This window comes from Sorex fumeus, unplaced genomic scaffold (genome assembly GCF_029834395.1).
Source record: "Sorex fumeus unplaced genomic scaffold, SorFum_2.1 ptg000032l, whole genome shotgun sequence".
Lineage (NCBI taxonomy): Eukaryota > Metazoa > Chordata > Mammalia > Eulipotyphla > Soricidae > Sorex > Sorex fumeus.
The window spans coordinates 2,554,579-2,578,250 of record NW_026606089.1 but is presented as its reverse complement, the minus strand read 5'-3'; the positions used below and the strand labels follow the sequence as shown (position 1 = coordinate 2,578,250).

The 23,672-nt window shown below is 39.4% G+C and overlaps 1 pseudogene; it reads left to right on the top strand.

Moving 5' to 3' along the window:
• Nucleotides 1–2,578: 2,578 nt before the first annotated feature.
• Nucleotides 2,579–2,675, top strand: LOC130025835 (uncharacterized; annotated as a pseudogene).
• Nucleotides 2,676–23,672: the final 20,997 nt, after the last annotated feature.

Genomic DNA, 23,672 nt, shown 5'->3' with positions numbered 1-23,672 from the left:
GTGTGTGTGTATTTGAGCTCCTAAGTATGTCTAAAATATAATGTAATCAATGACGAAAAACACTTTGTGTGTGAGATAAAGTAAGCCAGTGTCTAAAATCACACAGCAAATATCAAAGTCAAGTTAAAATGAGGCTTATAAAATTCTACTTGAATACTTTCTTTCATTACTACGTTCTGTTTTTACTTGACTGCTAAGTTTAGGGATGATAAATCTAATGACAAGCTTTGAAAGGTATTATTCCTTACCTGACATGGTCAGAGAAGAGGAAATACCGATGAAAGGTAGACAAGAAGAGGAGACTGTACGAGATTACGTCTGAACACTGAAGCGGCTTAAGAACACAAGTGTTTAGTACACACAACTGCTCACTGGTGATTGGTCATTGGTCACTCGTCACTTGCCATGATGATTCAAATATGTTTACAAACAAATACATGGGACCCCCAAGATTCTACCAGTTGGTGGTTGGTTTGGTGGGAGAATGATGTCATAAAGCAGGCAGGTGAAAGGTAGAGGCTAGCCAATCAGGAGGTTAGAATCCCATTAGAAGACCGGATTGGATAGTGAGTGGGGTAGAATGAAGCAGGCTAGGGAGATGGAATTCTACAAGACGGTTATAACAGTTTCACCTTCTTTCAGACTCTTGTGTTAGAAAAATACTCCCATGATACTCAAGAGCTTAGCTATTTCATTAACAAATCAAGAAAATTACTAAATAATTGTTTATATTGCACTGTTTATGAAACAACATTTGTTATTACTAATATATTTTAGATAACGTTTACAGCACAGCAGATTTGGTCGTTTGCCTTGCAGGAGGCCAACCCTGATTCCGATTTCTCTGCCCGGCAAGCTACCCAGAGTATCTTGACAACAAGTCTCACAATTTGTTGTAAGATGTTACTGGTTCCCGCTCGAGCAAATGGATGAACCGTGGGAGGACAGTGCTACAGTGCTATGATTGAAAAAATTGGTGGTTTCTTTCAATATGACAACACTTACTAGGATAAGTTGTAGATGAATCAGGATGTGTTAAAATGTAAATAAAATGAGAAGAAATAGTAAATGCACAGGTATCTTATTTGTACAAAACAAACAGTTGTTCTCAGTTTAATACTGTAGAAGATAAAGAAAAACATATACTCATTTGTGTCAAAATTTTTCAACCTGAAAGAAAAGGACCAAAATCAATTTAAGTAATCAAAAAACAAGCAAAACCAACAAATAATGGCAATTAATATGATAGGCCAAGGATGAATGTTTTTAATAAATTAGTGCTGTGAAATAAATCAGTATTTAGCTATTATACTTCAATAGTAAAAATAAGCATAAAACATGATCATATAATCTGTATTGAAAGAATTGTAAATGACTGGTAAACACAAGGGCAAGTTACTCGCAGATGCCTACCAGGTTCTCTCAGAGTGACAACTGGACAATAATTGTTGTTGTCTTATCAACAAAATCCAGTCTCTGTATCTTGGCCATTGATGGGATTACATGGCTCCAGGGGCAGTTCGTGGTTGTAAAACTTAGCTACTAGGAGATGGGGGATCTTGTTGGAGGGGGCCCAGTCTTGATCTGAGCAGCCTTGGAGATCTCATCCCCCGGTTGCGCACACCTGGGTTTCTCTGTCAGATTCGTTCATGCATGAGGCTCCTTCAAGCTTGGGGAGAGTGGTATAAAGCGTACCTATGGCTGGTTGCAGAGGTCTTCAGGTGCCGGGGCTCTGCTTGGCACGGTGAGGGAAACTCAACACAGCCCCTCCAAGGGACCCCGGTGAAGAAAGCCAGGTGCGGGGTCAGGAGACTGTCATTTTAGACATATTTGGAATTAATTTTAGATCAAAAAGTACACATCATTCAAACTACGTATGTGCTTAGTAATAAATTACTACACACTTTTTCAATCACCTAAGAAACCCCACTCTGCTCAGAGAACTAGATTTTTAATTATAGGTCTGTTTTGCCCGTGTGTCATGACTGAGAATCACTATCATTAGATATGAAACTCACTATACAAAAAAATGCACACAGGCTGCTTTGAGTCATCTGTGTTTGTAAATGTGTATTGGCCATTAAACTTCACTGAGACCCATTTTTCTGTCCTTTACAGGACCCTCATGAGTCTCAAGTTCCGTTCAAGTTGAACTTATAATAATGTGGAATGAAATCATCAATATGCTCCTCACCTCTTCCTTCAGGAGAAAAACCCTACTTACATTCAAGGTGGTCAAAGTGCAGACAACACCATCCACCTTTTCCTGGAGATGTACACGGGACTGAGGTGAGAACAGCAAAAGGCTCTAGTTTAATGGTCTTAATGAAGGTTTCAGGGAAGTGCATTAAACAGGACTCATATAACATCTTCCAAAAGAATTATTTTGTAAAACTGATGCCTTGATTATGGTAAAAGATAATATGGTAAAAACCATATTTTTCTTTCTGGGACATTAAAGTTCTAAATCTATCAAGCTGCTTTGAAATACTTTCCTTGATTAGGTACCACTCTATGCCATAGGGTATGTAAGGACAACACTCAAAGTAATCAGAAGAGAAAAATTAACTCCTACTAGGTTTGGTTACACATATACTAAAATTGAAATGATACAGAGATTATCATGGTCCTTGCACAGAGACGACATGCAAACTTGTAAAGAGTTCCATATTGTTGCAAGAAGAACTAACACGGCTACTTTAAGCTAAGGCAATCCCCACAAGTACAAAAATTCTACATAAAGATAGCACAAATCCCCATAACAACAATCTCTCTCAATGTCAATGGACTAAATGTGCCAATTCAGAGGCACAGAATAGGAAGATGAATTGGAAAACTGAACCCAACATTCTGATGCCTGCAAGAAACACATCTGAGAAATCAAAGCAACCATGGGCTAAAAGTAAAAGGCTGGAAAACAAGTCTTCAAGAAAAGAACACCTCCACAAAGCTGGAGTAGCCATAATAGTATCAGACCACATGGACTTCAGGCTAAAGGTTATAAGAGAGAGTGAATGTCATTTCTTCATGATCATGGGATCTTTACATCAGAAAGAACTCACCCTCCTCAATGTAGATGCTCAATGACAGACCAGCAAAATATTTAAAAACAACTTCTAATAGACTTAAAAAAAAACATTGATAGCAAAACAGTACTAGGTGGAGATTTCAACACTACTTTGTCACTTCTCAATAGATCAAACAGACTAAATCTCAGCAAGGAAATATTTTATTTAAGGGAAGTAATGAACAACCGTTGGCTTAGAGAAGAAATCAAAGAGGAAATAAATAGGTTCCAGAAACAAATGAGAATGAGGACGTGAGCTACCAGAACTTGTGGGACACAGCAAAAGCAGTGTTAAGAGGAAAGATTATAGCTCTGCCAGAATTCATCAGGAAGAAAGAAAGGGCCTACATGAATAAATTAGAGCTCAAAATTTTGGAAAATGACCAACAAAAGGAGTGCAAACTCGGCTGGAGCAAGGAAATAATAAAATTTGTAGTATAAATCAATGAGCTAGAAACCAAAAATACAATCCAGAAGACCAATAAAAGCAAAAGCTGGTTCTTTGAGAAAATAAACAAGATCAATAAACCTCTAGAAGCCTCTCAAAGAAACAGAAAGAATTCTAATAAATCGAATCAGAAATGGAAAGGGGGTTATCCTAATAGAAAGTACAGAAATCCATAGGATCAACAGATTATATTGAGAATCTTTGCAGCAGGAAATGAGAGAATCTTGAATAAATTGATAAATTAATGGATTCCATTTACCTCCCAAGGCTGAACCAAGAAGATTTGGAATACTTGAACCTATCACTTCCAAGGAAATTGAAATGATGGTCAAAAGTATCCCCCCAAACAGAATCCCTGGCCCAGATGAATTCAATAGTGAAATATTTCAATCCTTAAAGAGGAACTGCTGCCAACATTTTTCAAGATTTTCCAGGAAATTGAAGAAACAAAAATGCTCCCAAATAGTTTCTATGAGCCAAAGATCACCCTAATACTCAAAACAGACAGAGACACCACAAAAAATGAAAATTACAGACCTATTTCCTTGATGAATACAGATAAACAGATTCTCAAGAAAATACCAGCAAAGAGAATCCAGAAACTCAACAAAAGATCACACACTATGACCAAGTACGTTTATCTTGGGATGCAAGGATGGCTTAACATTCTCTAGTCAATCAACAGAATACACCATCTCAATAAAATAAAGATAAAAGTCATATCATCATATGGATAGATGTAGATAAAGCATTTGATGAGATCCAGCACCCATTCATGATGAAAAACTCTCAACAAAATGGGAGTGGAAAGTACTTTCTTCAATTTAGTCAAAGCAAACTACCATAAACCCACAGCAAGCATTATTCTCAACGGGGAGAAAACTAAAGGATTGGAGCAGAAATCAATGAGCTAGTATCCCAGAATACAATTAGGCACAAAACAAGTTACCCACTCTAACCACACCTATTCAACATAGTACTTGAAGTACTTGCCATAGGATTTCGGTAAAAAGAAAGGATATCAAGGGCATCCATATAAAAATGGAAGAACTCAAGCTTTTACTATTTGGAGATGACATGATACTATATTTGGAAAATCCCAAAGAATCTACAAAAAAGCTCCTGGGAACAATAGATTTGTTAGTAAATTAGCATATTACAAAATCAATATCCGGTAGTCCATGGCTTTCCCATATATTTCAAATGAAAGAGAAAAAAAGAGATAGAGAAAAACTATCCCATTCACAATAATACCTCAGAAAATCGAGTATATTAGAATCAACTAAAATGTTAAGGAACTATACTTTGGTACTTTTGTGGCAACATGGAAGATGCCATTGTTGACAACATTGACGAGGAATACGATCCACTGGTTCAGCACCTCCATGAATGTGCGAGGAATGCCAAGAGAGAGATAGCCACAAAAAATCGCCTATCTTCGAAAACTCTTGCGCTAATTCGCCAGCGTGGTTTGGCGCATGCCTCAGGCAACCGCAAGCTAATGTCCGAGCTCGCAAAGCAGTGCAGAGATGCGATCAAGGAAGACCTCAAAGAGAGAAGAGCAGAAGTACTGGTAGATGCGGCAGAAGCCAGGAAAAGTATTCGTAATGCCTGCCTGTCCTTCGCCAACTATAAGACCAAGAAGACTGCCCTCCGACGTCCTGATGGATCCATCACATCCTCCAGAACGGCAATGGAGAAGATTACCATGACTTCTGCTCAAATCTCTTCGATAACCATGTCCAGTTGCCGACATACCAAATTCCACAGGATGGATATGTTGTTCCCAAGGTTCTCCCTTCCGAAATCCGACACGCCATTTCGTTGGTAAAGGAACAAACAGCACCCGGACCAGACAAGGTCAGACCTGAACACCTGAAGAACCTGCAGTCAGTACTCATCAATACACTGGCTCGGCTCTTCACTCGCTACCTGTCTGAATGCAAGTTTCCGTCCCAATGGAAAACCAGCAGGACCGTACTACTGTTCAAGAAGGGAGACATCCATGACATTGGCAACTATCGCCGGATCTGCCTATTGTCTGTCATCTACAAGTTGTTCACTGGAGTCATCCTAAATAGGATTGGCAGAACACTAGATGAAGGACAACCATGCGAGCAAGCAGGGTTCCGCAAAGGATTCAGCACCATCGACCATATCCACACGATAACCAAACTCATTGAGGTTTCTCGGGAGTTCAAGGTGCCGCTCTGTTTAACGTTCATTGATTTAAAGAAGGCCTTTGATTCTGTTGAGACGGAAGTGCTCACTGAAGCCCTAGCCAATCAGGGCATTCAAGCCCAGTACATCAGGATCCTCCGTGAGCTGTATTACAGTTTCACTAGCAGGATCTCACCATTCTACAAAGAAGTGATTGTTGATGTCAAGAGAAGGGTGCGGCAGTGTGATACCCTTTCACTGAAACTCTTAAGTGCCACCCTTGAGAACATCATGCGACGACTGGAATGAGAAGGAATGGGAGTGAAGATAGATGGTCGGCAACTACACCACCTCCGCTTTGCTGATGACATTGTTTTAATAACACCAAACATCAGCCAAGCAGCACAAATGCTGGCCAACTTTGACCCTGAGTGTGGAAAGGTAGGACTACAGCTGAATCTTAGGAAGACAATGTTTATGCGAAACAGCCTTGTTCCTGATGCCCCATTCGCTCTCAGTGGAATGGCTATCTCCGAATGCAACAGCTATGTGTACCGAGGTCGAGAGGTCAACATGACAAATGACCGGGAACCCGAGCTGTGTAGGAGGAAGAGAGCGGCTTGGAACGCCTTCAAGAACGTCGAATAAATAGCTAAGAGGACGAAGAACCTCCGGCTCCGGGCACATCTCTTTGATTCCACTGTTCTTCCTGCATTAACATATGCCTCAGAGACCTGGGCCCTACGCAAACAAGATGAGAACAGTATTCAGGTCTCCCAAAGAAGAATAGAAAGAGCTATGCTTGGAATATCACGTTTCACTCAAATGAGAGAGATAATCGAGAGTTCTTACATCCGTCGCCGATCAAGAATCAGGGACGCTGTCTCTTATGCCAAGGTGTCAAAAATCAGATTGGCTGGTCACGTAATGAGATTTAGAGACGACCGCAGGACTAGAGCTGTTACCGACTGGATTCCACGGGATGTCAAAAGACCGCGTGGCTGCCCACCTTCCAGATGGTCAGACTTCTTCATCAAGATCATGAACGATCGGTTTGAGGCCCTTCATGTTCCCGGATCGAACAGGTGCTATTGGGCTGCACTAGCACGCGACAGAGACAAATGGAGAAGTTACTTGCGCCCGCTCGAGCAAATCAACGACTAAGGGGAAGTTAAGTGAAAAATGATAAAATGTTAAGGAACTATACAAAAAAAACCCCTACAAACTCTACTTCTTGAAATAAGAGAGTATACGAAGAAATGGAAACACATCCCATGCTCATGGATTGAGAGGATTAACACTGTCAAAATGGCAATACACCCCAAAACTCTATAAAGATTTACTGCACTTCCTATAAGGATACCCATAACATTTTTCAAAGAAATAGATTAAACACTCTTGAAACTCATACACAACAATAAACTCCCATGAAGAGCTAAAGCAATATTTGGTAAAAAGAAGAAGGGAACAGCTTCCCCAACTTGCAACCCTACTACAAAGTCGTAGTAATCAAAATAACATGATATTCAGATAAAGACAGGCCTCACATCAATGGAATATAGTCAAATATCCTGACGCTGGCCCTCAGATTATTATTACCTAATCTTTCATAAAGGCTCAAGAAATATGAAGTTGAGCAAGGAAGTCTCTTCAACAAGTGGTGCTGGGAAACCTGGACAGCGACATGCAAAAAAAAAAAAAATTGAACTCAGACCTCTTTATAGTGCCAGGCACAATGTCAGATCAAATGTATTAAAAACCTCAATATCATAGCTGAATTCTTAAGATATATGGAGAAAAATGTGGGACGATCCCTCCATGACATTAAAGCTAAGGGAAACTTCTAGAATGAAACACTGCAAACCAAGTAAGAGGAAATGAAGATAAACAAATGAGACTACATTAAACTAAGACATTTCTGCAACTTACAAAAATGGTGACCATCATAAAAAGACAGCCCACATAATGGGGAAAAATTATTTATGCACTACCCATAAAATTAACCTCAGAATTCTGACTGCTGTATCATTAAGAACACTAAATAGTTCCCGTGAATTTTATTCTTCTTCACATATATTTACTCTAAAATATTTTAGATTTCATTTTAAACCACAGTAAAAAATAAAAATTATAATTTTTTTTAAAATTAAAAATAACCCCTATGCATAGCCAGGTGCGACCCAAAAAAAAACCAAGAAAAACAAGCAAGCAAATAAGCAAGAAAGAAAGAAATTAAAAATTAAAAAATAATGCTGTTTGCAATGCTAAGGATCAATCCCAGATCATCATACAATGGAAGGCAAATGCTCTATCTCTGAGTTATATCCCTGTTCTTAAACATTTAAAAAGGTCTTTTTTGATGTCTCATTGCATTTTATTTTTTAAAAAATGCTTTTCTTAGTATACCTGGTCGCCATCATACCGCATACTTCTTGACCTTTTCTTCACTTGTATATTTTACCTCTAAGATTCAGTTGTCATCTTATCCTTCCTATAGCCATGCTTTCCTTTGACAAACTTTCCAAGATCATGTCTGGCTTGCTTTAACATGGCACAAAATTGAAACGTTATTTTCTCTATGCTCTCACGCCAGAGGTGATGATGTTTTCAACCCAGGAGAACTCTTTTCTGGTGAGCTTCCTGGCTGTTTCTACTTGACTTCAAAATATCTAAAGGTAAGTCATCGTCTTTTTTTTTTTTGCGTTTTTGGGTCACACCTGACGATGCACAGGGGTTGCACCTGGCTCTGCAGTCAGGAATTACTCCTCACGGTGCTTGGGGGGACCATACAGGATGCTGGGAATCTTAACCTGGGTAGACCATGTGCAAGGCAAATGCCCTACCTGCTGTACTATAGCTCCAGATCCACCCCCCTCCCCATAATTCATCATCTTGAGGGCCTCAGATTTTTACCTTTGATTTAGAAACTTCATCTTTACATTGACACAGTAAATTGAAACCACAGAACCATTGAATGGCATGTTATAATGGTAGCAGCCATGAGCAAACATTGATAACCCATAAGTTGGCATGAATGAATTCTGTCTCAGAGGCTTCACTTCTGAGGATACCTGTCACTACCTCCTTTCTGTTACATATCCCAGGATCAGAATCTACATCAGGCCATCAGTAGAAATTGTCCACCCAAAAGCTAGCCTTCCACTGGGATCAGAATCCTTGATCCATGTAACTTGTAATTTTTCATTCATGATTTGTTGACCTTGTTTCAGGCAGAGGCATCCAGAGCATAAACTCAGCTTTCCAGTAGTTTCCACAGGAAATCCAAATACCTAAGAATGTTATCATTTCTGAAGCCACTGTGAAAGATTTTTTTGGAATCCCACGGTAAGATACTATCATTAATGTTATAATATTACTGTTCTCCATAGTCCAGATCTCCCCAAAGAACTCTCTACCCTCCTCACTCCAAGTATAGACTCCAGTTTATCATTCTCCTGAACGTACTTCTATTTGTTTCACTCAGGTTCTCCCCTAAAGTGTACAAGTTAAGTTCATACCACTCCAAGTTCTTATTCCTAAACTACCAGAGTGGGCTTGGTCCTCAAGCTTGTGTTCTTCCTTAAAGAAATACCGTGCTTCCTTTCTGTATGTCACTCTTTGCTTGCTTTGTAAAACGAGTGTTCTCTCTTGAACATATATTCCATTCCACCCTATGCCTGTTTCACAAGTTTCTAAGTGTTGTTCAATAAAATCTATTTTTCTTCACAGCGGTAGGGCGTTCGCCTTACAAGCGGCCAACATGACCGACCCGAGTTCGATTCCTCTGCCACTCTTGGAGAGCCCGGCAAGCTACCGAGAGTATTCGATATGCCAAACACAGTAACAACAAAGTCTCCAATGGAGACGTTACTGGGCCTGTTCGAGCAAATCGACGATCAACGGGAGGGCCTTTACCTTTTCTTCACTGAACTAAAAATTTTAAAACACCAGAGCATTGTTAAAATCAATATTTGTATGTTTTAAACCCCAAATTTTGAAAATGAAAGGGTGTAAGCAATGGAATTCTACTCAGTTGTATGAAGTGAAATCTTCTTATTATTTGTATAAAAAATCATAACATGAGGATATTATGTTTAGTGACATAAGCCAGGCAGAAAAAGATAGGCATCATACAAGTTCATGCATATGTGGCATATGGAGAAAACAAATTAAAAGAATAAAATGCGACAGACAAACGTCTAAAACAATATTAATATTCTATGATTTATAATTCAATTAACAATGGTTCCTCATACACATTATTCCAACATGACACTCCTCATTCTCTCAAAAAATAAACCCTCCCTCTCCTCGAAACTCCCAGATTCCCTCAGTCCCAATCCCCTGACTCAATTGTGTGGATCAGTTCTCCCCTTACATTGGCCTTGAACCTTTGTTGCTACCTTGCTGTGTGTCTTTACATCCCACATATGAGAAAAATCTCTCTGTATCTGTTCCTTTCCTTAAGGCTAACTATACATGCATGATATCCTCTAGTTTCATCCAATGTTAAAACAGCATGGTACTGGAACAAAGGGAGAACTGCAGACCAATGGAACAGGGTTGAATACAATGACATCTCCCCTCAATCATATGATCATCTAATCTTTGATAAAGGTGCAAGTAATGTGAAATGAAGTAAGGAAAGTCTCTTTAACAAATTGTGCTGGCATCACTGGACGGCTACATGAAAAAAAGTGGGCTCAGAACTCTGCCTAACACCATGTACAAAAGTAAGATCAAAATGGATTAAAGACCTCAACATCAGACCAGAATCCATAAGGTGCATTGAAGACAAAGTTGGCAAAACCCTCCATGACATTGAAGCTAATGGTATCTTCAAAAATGCCATGCCACTGGCCGAGCAAGTGAAAACAGAGATAGATAAATGGGACTATCTTAAAATACGATGTTTCTGCACCTCAAAAGAAACAGTGACCAAAATATAAAGACAGTCTACAGAATTGGAAAGGATATTCGCCCATCACACATCTGACAAGGGGTTGATATCAAGGATATATAAAATACTGGTTGAACTCTACAAGAAGAAAACATACAACCCCATCAAAAAATGGGGCAATGAAATGAACAGAAACTTTCTCAAAGAAGAAATCCAAATGGCAAAAAAGCACATGAGAAAACGTTCTACATCATTAATTATCAGGGAGATGCTGACAAAAACCACAATGAGATACCATCTCACACCTCAGAGACTGGCCCACATTCAAAAGAACAAAGAAACTGATGCTGGCGCGGATGTGGCGAGAAAGGGACACTCCTTCACTGTTGGTGGGAATGTCGACTCGTTCAGCCTTTCTGGAAAACAGTATGGACGATTCTCAAAAAATTAGAAATTGAGCTCCCATTTGACCCAGCAATACCACTCCTGGATATATATCCCAGAGAGGCAAAAATGTATAGTCGAAATGATATCTGCACTTGTTTGTTCATTGCAGCACTCTTTACAATAGCCAGAACCTGGAAGAAACCTGAATGCCCAAGAACAGATGACTGGTTAAAGAAACTTTGGTACATCTACAAAATGGAGTACTATGTAGCTGTTAGAAAAGATGCAGTCATGAAATTTATATACAAGTGGTACAACATGGAAAGTATCATGCTAAGCAAAATGAATCAGAAAGAGAGGGATAGACATACAAATATTGCATTCATCTGGGGAATATAAAGAAACAAAATATGAGATTAATACCCATGAATAGCTGAGATCAACACCAGAGGATTACTCCATGGCTTAGAGGCCAGCCAGGCATTCTAGGGGAAAGGGCAGCTCAGATAGAGAAGGGAGCACCAAATAAAGGGTGTTTGGAGGATCCTCCCAGGAGGGGATGTGCATGTTTAAAGTAGACTATGGACTGAACATGTTTGCCACTCAAAGCCTCTTTTGCACACCACAACACTCAAAAGGAGAGAGAGAACAGAAGGGATTGCCCTGCAACAGAGGCAGGGTGAGATGGGAGGGATGGGTGTGGGAGGATTATTATCCATGGTGGTGGAAAATGGGCACTGGTGGAGGGATGGGTATTTGATCATTGTATAATCGAAACCCAAGCACAAAAAATTATAAATCTACTACTGTACCTCATGCTCTTTCACTAAAAATTTAAAAAAATAAATAATAAAAAAAACTGTTCCATATGTGACTACTCTGTGAGAAATATTTCATCATTTAAAAAAAAAGCATAGTAAACAGAAAAAAATGACATGTTAGTAAAACATTTTAATTAATTTTTTAAAAACATTTTTAATAAAACATTTAATTAGTTTAATGCAGGGAAATAGTGTTTTAATCATTAAAGTAAATTTAAAAATTAGAATAATATTTGGCAAAGCATAAATACGCAGCAAAAATATAGATGGTATATATCTTATTTTGAAATTTGTAACAGTAACAGATTGTCATTTTCCATTTCGAGGATGAGAAGAATCCATAGATTAGATTTGTTCACTCACAATGCTATATTCTCTCCTGGATGCTTATTTAAAAATACTTGCCAATGTTCCTCTTTCTAAACTTTTTGAGTACTACAGTCCTCTTTACTATTGATAGATATTTCTCTTGTTTTATTTTGTTTTGTTTTGTTTTTTGTTTTATTTTGTTTTATTAGTTAAACACCATGAGTTACAGTTGTGGACTTACAAGTTGTGTGCTTGTGTTTCAGTTATACAATGATCGAGTACCCAACCCAACACCAGTGCCCATTCGCCACCCCTACCTCTCCCAGTATCCCTCACAACCCCCATCCCCCATCCTGCCCTGCCTTTGTGGCAGCGCAGTCCCTTTTCGTCTATCTCTCCTTTTCGGTGCTGTGATCTGCAGGAGAGACTTTGGGTGGCAATCATGTTCTGTCTATAGACTGCTGTCAGCATGCATCTCTCATTCTGGGTGGATCTTCTCAGAACCCTTTATTTGGTGCTCCCTTCTCTATCTGAGCTGCCTTTACCCCTAGAGTGTGCGGATGGCCTCTAAGCCAAGGAGTGAACAACCTGATATTTATCACAGCTATCCTTGGTGTTATTCTCTTAGTTTGCTACTTTTTGTTACCCAGTTGAATGCAGTCTTTCTATGTCTGTCCCTCTCTTTCTGACTCATTTCGCTTAGCATAATATTTTCCACGCAGTAGCACTTGTAAGTAAATTTCATGACTTCATTTTTTTCGAACTGCTACATAGTACTCCATTGTGTAGATGTACCAAAGTTTCTGTAACCAGTCATCTGTTCTCAGGCATTCGGTTTTTTTCCATTTTTTGTACCTGTTGTAAATAGTACTCCAATGAACAAAGAAGTGCAGGTGTCATTTCGACTCTACTTTTTTGCTTCTCCGAGGTATATTCCCAGGAGTGGTATTGCTGGGTCAAATGGGAGCTCAGTTTCTAATTTTTTGAGAATTATCCATACTGTTTTCCGAAAGGGTTGAGCCAGTCGGCATTACCATGAGCAGTGAAGGAGGGTCCCTTTGTCGCCTCATCCTGTCAACACAGGTTGTTTTTGTTTTTTTGAATGTTGGCCAGTGTCTGTGGTGTGAAATGATATCTCATTGTTGTTTTGATCTGCATCTCCCTGATGATTAATGATGTAGAGCATATTCTCATGTGTCTTTTGGCATTCGGATTTCTTCTTTGAGAAAGTCTGTTCATTTCGTTGCCCCACTTTTTGATGGGGTTGGATGTTTTCTTCTTGTGGAGTTCAACCAGTACTTTGTATATACTTGATATCACCCCCTTTTTCAGATGTGTATTTGGAGAATATCCTTTCCCATTCTGTAGACTCTCTCTGTATTTTAGTCATTGTTTCTTTTAAGGTGCAGAAGCTTCTTAGTTTAAATATTCCCATTCGTCTATCTCTGTTTTCACTTGCTTGGCCAATGACATGACATCCTTGAAGATACCATTAGCTTCAATGTCATGGAGGGTTTTGCCAACTTTATCTTCAATGTACCTTATGGGTTCCGGTATGATGTTTAGGTCTTTGATCCATTTTGATCTTACTTTTTACATTGTGTTAGGCAGGGATCGAAGCCCAGTAGTTTGCATGTAGTCGTCCCGTTTTGCAAGCACCATTTGTTAAAAAGACTTTCCGTACTCCACTTCACATTTCTTGCCCCTTTCTCAAAGATTAGATTGTCATATGTTTGAGGGGAGATGTCAGTATATTCAACCCTGTTCCATAGGTCTGCAGCTCTGCCTTTGTTCCAGTATAATGCTGTTTTAATTATTACTACTTGTAGTAGAGTTTGAGGTCCGGGAGGTTAATTCCTCCCATTTTCTTTTTCCCTAGAATTGCTTTAACTATTCCTGGGGGCTTATTGTTCCATATAAATTTCAGGAGTGTTTGCTCCAATTCTTTGAAGAATGTCATGGGTATCCTAATAAGGATCGCATTGAATTTGTACAGTGCTTGGGGATGTATTGCCATTTTGACAATATTAATTCTCCTGATCCATGAATAGGGGATATTTTTCCATTTCCTCGCGTCCTCTTTTATTTTAAAGAAGGAGCGTTTTGTAGTTTTCTTTATATAGTTCCTTTACTTCCTTAGTTAAACTAATTCCTAGGTAGTTGATTTTCTGGCATACAATTGTAATGGGATAGTTTTCATCTTGTCATTTTCTTCTCTTTCACTATTTGTGCATAATAAAGCCATGGACTTTTGGGTATTTATTTTATACTTGTAAATTTACTATCGAGTTTATCATTTCTAGGAGTTTCTTGGTAGAGTTTTTAGGGTACTCTAAGTATAGTATCATATCACTTGCAAATAGTGAGAACTTGATTTCTTCCTTTCCTATTTGGATGGACTTAATCTTTTTTTCTTGCCTACTTGCTATTGCTAGTATTTCCAGTATTATGTTGAACAGCAGTTGAGAGAGTGGGAATACTTATCTCGTTCCTGATCTTAGGGGGAACGCTCTCAGTTTTTCCCCATTGAGAATTATGCTTGCTGTATGCTTGTGGTAGCTGGCTTTAACTATATTGGGGAAAATTCCCTCTATTCCCAATTTGGCGAGGGTTTTCTTCAAAAACAGATGCTGGATCTTGTCAATTGCTTTCTCTACATCTATTGATATGATCATATGATTTTTATCTTTTGTTTTGTTGATGTGATGGATTATGTTGATTGATTTCCGATTGTTAAACCATCCTTGCATCCCCGGGATGAATCCCACTTGGTCATGGTGTATGATCTTTTTGATGAGTTGTTGAAATCTATTTGCTAGTATTTTGTTCAGAATCTTCTCATCCATGTTCATCAGTGATATCGGCCTGTAGTTTTCTTTTCTCATGGTGTCTTTGTTTCCCTTGGTATTAGAGAGATATGGGCTTCATAGAAACTGTTTGGGAGAGTATCTGTTTTTTCAATTTCCTGGAAAAGTTTGAGAAGGACTGGCAGTAGATCCTCTTAAGATGTTTGGAAAAATTTGGTAGTGAATCCATCTGGACCTGGGGTTTTGTTTTGGGGAAGAATTTTAATTACAGTTTCTATTTCCTTGATGTGACTTGGTGTATTCAGGTATTCTATATCTTCTTGACTCAGCTTTGGGAGATTATAGGAATCCAGGAATTTATCCATTTCTTCTAACTTCTCTTTTTTCTTGGCATACAGACTTTCAAAGTAGACTCTGATGATCTTTTGACTTTCTTTGGTTTCCGTTGTGATATCACCATTTTTATTTCTGCTTCGGTTTATTAGTGTTCTCTCTCTCTGTTTCTTTGTGAGTGTTGCTAGTGGTTTATCTATCTTGTTTATTTTCTCGAAGAGCCAGCTCTTGGTTTCATTGATCTTTCGGATTGTTTCTTAGGTTTCCATGTATTGATTTCTGCTCTAAGTTTTATGATCTCTTTCCTTCTGCCCGATTTAGGCTCCTACTCTTGATCCTTTTCTAAGATCTTGAGCTATGAAGTCAAGTTGCTTATGTGCATCCTTTCTTCCGTCCTTAGATATGCTTACAGAGCTATAAATTTTCCCCTTAATAGGGCTTTAGCTGCAATCCATAAGTTCTGGTAGTTCGTGTCTTCATTCTCATTTGTTTCTAGGTATCTTTTGATTTCTTCCTAGACGTGCTTCCTGACCCACTCATTGTTCAGCAGTGACTTGTTTAGTTTTCAGGTGTTCGTGTCTGTGTGTGATTCACATCTATCCTCAGTGCATCATGGTCTGAAAAGATTGTTGATACTCTTTCTATCTTCCTGATTCTATTGAGGTATGTTTTGTGGCCTAGCACATAGTATATTTTGGAAAATGTTCCATGGGCACTGGAGAAGAATGTGTATTCTCTTTTTGGGGGATGTAAAGCCCTGTATAGGTCTATAAGTCCTTTCTCTTCTATTTCTTAATTCAAAGCCAATTTTTCCTTGCTGAGTTTTATTCTTGTTGATCTATCCAGAGGTGATAAGGCGATGTTGAAGTCTCCATCTACTATTGTGTTGCTAGCACTGTCCTCTTTAAATTTTGTTAGCAGTTGTTTTAAATATCTAGCTGTTCCTTCATTAGGTACGTATACATTTAAGAGTATGATTTCTTCCTGTTGTATGTATCCCTTGATGAAGAGAAAGTGGCCCTCGCTGTCCCTTCTAATCTTTTTCAGCCTGAAATTAATGTTGTCGGATACTAGTGTGGCCACCCCTGCTTTTGTGAGGGAACTGGTTGTTTGCAGGATTGTTTTCCATCCTTTCAGTTTGAGTCTGTGTTTGCTCTGATTGTTCAGATGAGTTTCTTGTAGACAGCAGAATGTTGGTTTCTGTTTCTGGATCCATTTTGCCACTCTGTGTCTCTTGTTTGTTGCATTTAGACCATTGACATTAAGGGAGATTATTATCATGGGGTTTTGTGCCATCTTCCTGTAGGAGTTGATTGTGTTTACACGTGTTTTCCTTATCTTACAGGAGCCCCTTTAGTCCTACTTTTAGATTTGGTTTGGAGTGTATGAAGTTCCTGAGCTTGTGTTTATCTAAAAATTGGTGTATTGTTCCATCGAATTTGAGTAAGAGTTTAGTTGAATAGAGTATTCTCGGTGAGGCGTTCATTTCATTGAATTTTTTCACTATATCCCACCATTGCCTTCGGGTTTAGAGTGTTTCCACTGATAGGTCAGCTGTGAATCTAATGGGTGCTCCTTTGTATGTAATTTCCTTCTTTGGCCTTGCTGCTTATAATATTGTGTCTCTGTCCACAGCATCCATCGTTCTGACTATGATATGCCTTGGAGTGTTTTTTCTGGGGTCTCCTTTAGCTGGTACCCTTCTGGCTCCTTTGATCTGGATGTCTGCTTTCCTTAACTCTGGGGACTTTTCAGCAATGATTTCTTTGAATCTAGCTTTTTTCATTGGGGTTTTCTCCCTGTCCTTCTGGTACTCCAATGATTCTAATGTTGTTCCTCTTGGCGTCATCCCCTAGGTCTTTGATTCTCCTTAGAGCCATTTTGAGGTCTTTACCTATTGCTTGTTTTTCCCGATGGGATTTCTGTCGCTCATCTTCAAGCTTGCTGATCCTCTCTTCAGCTGCACTTGTCCTATTGTTAAGGGCACTTACTGTCTTTTTAATTTCATCCACTGAATCCTTTATTTGTGACTCTCCTTTTTGTAGCTTTTTTTAAATTCTGTTCTCTTTTCTTCTTGTATTTTCTTGACTATCTGTTCCATTGTTTCTTTCATTTCTTCTTTTAGTCTTTGGATATCTCTTCCATTGATTCTTTGAGTAGATCCTTGAACACCCTCCGCATTTTATACTGGAATTCCTTATCAAAGAGAGCGCAATTGTGGACAACCTCGGTTAAGGATTCGGGATTCTTTTCTTCATATTCTCCTTGTGGTAGAGATTTGCGCTGTTTCTTCATGTTGTTATGGTAACCTAGAGGTAGACCCCTGAAATCACAGGTACTGTTCCCTCTTATCGTGGGAAAGGATTTTGGATAAGGTTTGTGGATGGTAGCCAACCTTCTCCCATTCTAGATTCCGACCTTCTTCTCAATCAGGTCTTATTCTTTGTTTTAAAACTGACATTGAGTGAAGCTTTGGAGGAGGTACTTTTTACGTTTATGCTTGTACATCACATTTCAAACTGGTCTTTTATTAGAAATGGAGTAGGCAAGTGGGATGTTGTTTTATTCTAGTAGAGGTGGTCAGATATTATTAGCCAGTATTGGGCGTCAAAGTGAGGGATGAAAGTCCTGAGTGCCCAGATTGGGAAATATAACTGTGGCTGCCCACCCAGGAGGTGGCCACGCCCACTTCTGGAAGGCCACTCCCCCTACATGGCGGGCACGCCCCTGTCTGATCGCAGGTTCACTCCCACCCAGGATCCTGGAATGTAGGAGGGGCGATGGAAAATCCCATGGAGCTGCTGCAGGTGTCCCCTGATGGAGGGTGTCCAGTTCTGCAGGAAAATGCGCAGGGCTGGGCGTGAGGAGCAGTGAAGCTGGCTTATGCTCCCCCTACCCACCTGGAGGGGAGGGGCTGATTAGGTGATGGACAGTCCCATGGAGCTGCTCTAGGTGTCTGGAGAAGGTGTCCCCCTGTGGAGGGTGTCGAGTTCAGGGGGAAACGATGCGGGGCTTGGTGAATAGCAGACTATACATTAAATTTTGGGCTTTCAAAAATTATATAGGAATTAGCACCCTTAACGTCTATGTTACTCAAGAATCAGTTATATGTTTTTCTTTTCTTCCTTTTTTTCGGGAAGGGAGCACACCCGTATGAGTTCCGGGCTCACTTCTGACTTTCTATCCAGAGATTACTTCTGGCCGGCTCAGGGTTCAGGGGATTGAACTCAAATTAGCTGCATACAAAGTAAACACCCTCTGCATACTGCACTACCTCTTTGGCCCATACGTTTCTTTTTTAAATAACATTTTAGTAAAACATTTTTAATAAATTTTTTAAAAAACATTTTTAATAAAACATTTCATTAAAAGTTTAATGTTGGCAAATACTGTTTTAATCATTAAAGTAAATATAAAATTAGAATAATACTTGGTAAAGCATAGGAACACAGTAGAAATAGACGTATATATCTTATTTGTAAATTTTTAACTGTAATACATTGTCCTTTTCTATTTCAAGGATGAGATGTATCCATAGAGTAGATTGGTTCACACACAATACTATATTCTCTCCTGGATGCTTTTTAAAACTACTTGCCATGTGCCTGTTTCTAAACTTTTTGAGTACTAAAGCCCTCTTTACTATTGTTAGATCTTTCTCTTGTTTTATTTTTACTTTATGTTCCAATCTTAATGCTACCACCATCTATTCAGTCAAACTAGCTAAACCCTAAGGTCTCTTCCAGTTTCACCTGCACAAGTTTCTGCTTTCTGACAAAAGGGAGGACCTCAGAATGCTGACATCAATCTTATACCCAGGGCCGCAGGAGATAGTGTAGTGCTTATGGAACTTGTCTCACATTCACTAAATTTGACTCCCAGCACCACCTGATTGCCAGATTATCAAAGGCCTATAGCCTCGGAGGATACCAAACACCATGGCCACGTTTTCTGAGAATTGTCTGTGGGGCCCCCACACATCCTGAGCATTGCTTTAGAGACTCTCCCAGCAACCAAAAATATATAATGTCCCAGAAATATGTATTTGTTTTAAATAGGGACCCTCACTTGAGGTGTGGTTCACAAGGAAATATTGCATGAAAACATAAATCAAAGAGCAGGGGAGACAGTGTAAATCATGTGAGTACAGATCATATATTTGGTGAAATGTGTTAAGATTCAGATGCCCTAGTCTTCGCACCAGGGATATTCCTTCAAAAATACCCCCAATATACTGGAAAGGTTCTAGAACATTAGATGACTAAAACTCAATTATGAGCAACTTTGTAATTGTGTATCTCTTAGTAATTCTAATTGTTAAAGTAAATTTTAAATACACCCATCAAAGTTACCTTTTTACCACTAAATGGGAAAGATACTTTCTAATACTTATCCTCACCAAAAGCTCAACAGAGTGTGACACTTGGCAGGAAGTGTCCTCCCTTGCATTTTTCTCATGATACTTATTAGTACTTCACTCTTCTGTTTCTTCCCTCTTCTCATGCCAAATCTTTCTGTCTCCCTTGAAAGCTCCTCAAACATTATCCATTCAACATTGATGCTCTTTGCCACTTGCTCCTATTTATTTCTTGTGCATGAACTGATTCTAAAACATAACATACCTGCAATTACAGTATTCTTGCCAAAGACAGTCATTGATATATCTTTGGATTTAGCATTCTTCAAGCTATTGGCACACAGGTGAGTAACGTGTTTTTTTACTACTGAGAAAACAAAAATAGATATGCTGGGTTTTAAAGTTCTACCAGTAGTCTGAGATACCAATGAAGGATATATATTTTTAAATTTTTATTGAATATCTGTGAGATTGACCATTGCAAAGCTATTCATAATTTGCTTCCAGTCATACAACGATCCAACATGCTTCCCTCCACTAGTGTACATTTCCAACCACCAATGTCTCTGGTTCCCTACAACATCCCCCAACACCCTACCCCCACTCCCAGCCTGTCTCTATGGCAGGCTCTTTAATTCTTTCTCTCTGTCTCCTTTTCATTTTGTGCATTATGGTTCTCGTACAGTTACTAAGATTTCATCATGTTTGTTCAAGGAATTTAGTATTTTTATTGGGGGGTCACACCCGGCAATGCTCAGGACTTACTCCTGGCTCTGCACTCAGGAATTACTCCTGGTGGACCTCAGGGGACCATATTGGATGCTGGGATTCCAACCCGGGTCGGCCGCATGCAAGGTAAACACCCTAACCACTGTGCTATCGCTTCAGTCCTGGAATTTAGTATTTTTACCAGGAAGTTAAGGCTGGAGCCGCTTTGAGCCTCACTTATGCTGAGGCTTCCATAAGTACAGGGCAGTGAGAGTGGGCTGCCCACCCTGACTCAGAGAAAGCCTGGAGATTTCAGTCACAAAACCCGCATATCCGAATTTTCAGTTGTTATATTTCAGTGTTTGGTATATCGAATACTCTCGATAGCTTAATGGGCTCTCCGAGAGGGGCGGAGGAATCGAACTCGGGTTGGCCACGTTGGCCGCTTGTAAGGCGAACGCCCTACCGCTGTGCTATCGCTCCAGCCCACAGTAACAACAAAACTCTCCAATGGAGACGTTACTGGGCCCGCTTGAGCAAATCGACGATCAATGGGAGGGCCTTTACCTTTACCTATATTTCAGTGAAATCCATCCTGAGATGGATTTATTTATGGGTCTCTGAAGCAAGACCAATACATTAGCTTGTTTAGCTGAGCGAGGGGTGGTTTGTGAACATGGCTCCCACATATCTTTTCGGAGTTTAATTTCTCGGGAAACTTACTCCTGAGGTGTTGGGATTCAGCCAGAGGCACAGTGGAAATCTGGGGTTATCAGGCAGCATGAAGGCACCATCAGACTGTAGATGCACTAACCTTGAGGGTTCAGGTTGACTTCTTGGAGGCACTGAACCCCCAGACTAACAAATATTCATTGAATTAATGAATAATAAACATTTTCAAAATGTGTCACTTTATTGCATTTTAGAAGGGTAACTTCTAACAGGGAAATAATATTCATGGTATAATCAAGACCTCTCATTCATTCTTAATATATTTAATCAAAGCTACACATTTTAGAAATTAATACAAAGAAATTCTTTATATTATCTGTCTTCATAGTTTACTTTTAAATTACTCAGATATCACCGTTTATACCACTGTTCTTAGCATAGAAATTTACAGATAGAAAGTGTTAAGTAAAAATTCATTTTTGGGGCTGGAGCAATAGCACAGGGGATAGGGCGTTTGCCTTGCACGCATCCAACCTTGGTTCGATTCCCAGCATCCCATATGGTCCCTCGAGTACTGGCAGGAGAAATTCCAGAGTGCATGAACCAGGAGTAACTTCTGAGCATCGCTGGGTGAAACCCAAAAAGAAAAATATTCATTTGGGCACTTCTGTGAATATAGTACTGGAAGTACTTGCAATAGCAGTCAGATAAAAAAAATATTAAAGGCATTCATGTAGGAAATGTAGAAATCAGGCTCTCACTATTCACAGAAGATGTGATATTATATTTAGAGAATTCTAAAACCTCTACCAAAAAACTCCTAGAAACAATAGACTTATATAGTAAAGTTGCAGGCTATAAAATCATTACCCAAAATTCTATGGCTTTTCTATATGCAAATAATGAGAGAGAAGAAAGTGACATGAAGAAAGCAATCCCATTCACAATCATGCCTCAGAAAATCAAACATCTCGGCATCAGCTTAACTAAGGAGGGAAAGGACCTATACAACAGGAAATAAGAGGAAACGAGGAAATGAAAACACCTCCTGCTCATGGATTGGGAGAATTAACATTGTCAAAATGGCAATACTCCCCAAAGCATTGTACAAATTCAATGTGATCCCTATAAAGTTACACATAACATTCGTTAAAGAAATTGATCAAACGCTCCTGAAATTCATATGTAACAACAAACGCCCTCGAATAGCTAGAGCATTTCTTGGGAAAACGACGATGGGAAGCCTCACCTTCCCCAACCTCAAACTCTACTACAAAGCGATAATAGTTAAAACAGCATGGTACTGGAACAAAGGCAGAGCCGCCTACCAATGGAACAGGATTGAATATACTGACACACACCTTCAAATATATGTTCAAATAATCTTTGATAAGGGAGCAGGAAATGTGAAGTGGAGCAAGAAATGCCTCTTTAGCAAATGGTGCTGGAAAAACTGGACAGCTACATGCAAAAAAATGGGCTCAGACCTCTACCTAACTGCTTGCACAAAAGTCATATGAAAATGGGTCAAAGACCTCAACATCAGAACAGAATTCATCAGGTACATTGAAGACAAGGTCAGCAAAACCGTCCACAACATTGAAGCTAAAGGTATCTTCAAAGATAACACACCACTGCCAAAAAATTGGAAACACAGATAAACAAAGGGGACTATCTAAAATTAAGAAGCTTCTGCACCTCAAAAGAAACAGTGACCAGAATACAAAGACAATCTACAGAATGGGAAAGGATATTCACCCAATACCTATGTAATAAGGTGTTCATATCAAATATATACAAGGCACTGGTTGAACTGTACAAGAAGAAATTGTCCAACGCCATCAGAAAATGGGGTGATGAAATTAACAGAAACTTTCTCAAAGAAGATACCAAATGGCCAAAAGGCACATGAAAAATGCTCATCATCACAAATCATCAGGGAAATGCAGGTCAAAACTACAATGAGATTATCACCTCACACCACGGAAACTGGTCCACATCCAAAAGAACAAAAGCTACTGGTGCTGCCGTGGATGTGGGGAAAAAGGGACTCTCCTTCACTGCTGGTGGGAATGCGGACAGGTTCAGCCATTTTGGAAAACAGTATGAATGGTTCTCCGAAAACTAGAAATTGAGCTCCCATTTAACCCAGCAATATCACTCCTGGGAAGATAGCCTGGAGAGGCAAAAAAGTACAGCCGAAATGACATCTGCACTTGTATGTTCATTGCTGCACTGTTCACAAAAACCATAATCTGAGGGAAAAAAATCCCTAGTGTCCAAGAACAGATGACTGGTTAATGATAGTTTATTTATCCACAGTGTCATACTATGAAGCTTTTAGAAAAAAAGAAGTCATAAAATTTGAATGAAAGTGGATCAACATAGAAAGTGAAATGAGTCAGAAAGCGAGGGACAGACATAGAAAGATTGTACTCATCGTGGAATATAAAGTAACAGAATGGGAGATTAATACCCAAGAATAGAGTGATAAGGACTAGGAGGTTTGCTCCAGGCCTTGGAAGCCGGCATCACATGCTGGGGGTAAAGGCAGCTCAGACAGAGAACAGAATACCAAGTAAAGGGTGTTTGGAGGACCCAGTTGAGTTGGGAGATTCATGCAAGAGTAGACCATAGACCCATTCTTTCTCCCCCACCGAGTCCACAATTTGACCCCCACAAGTGGCTCTCCAGAACCACCAT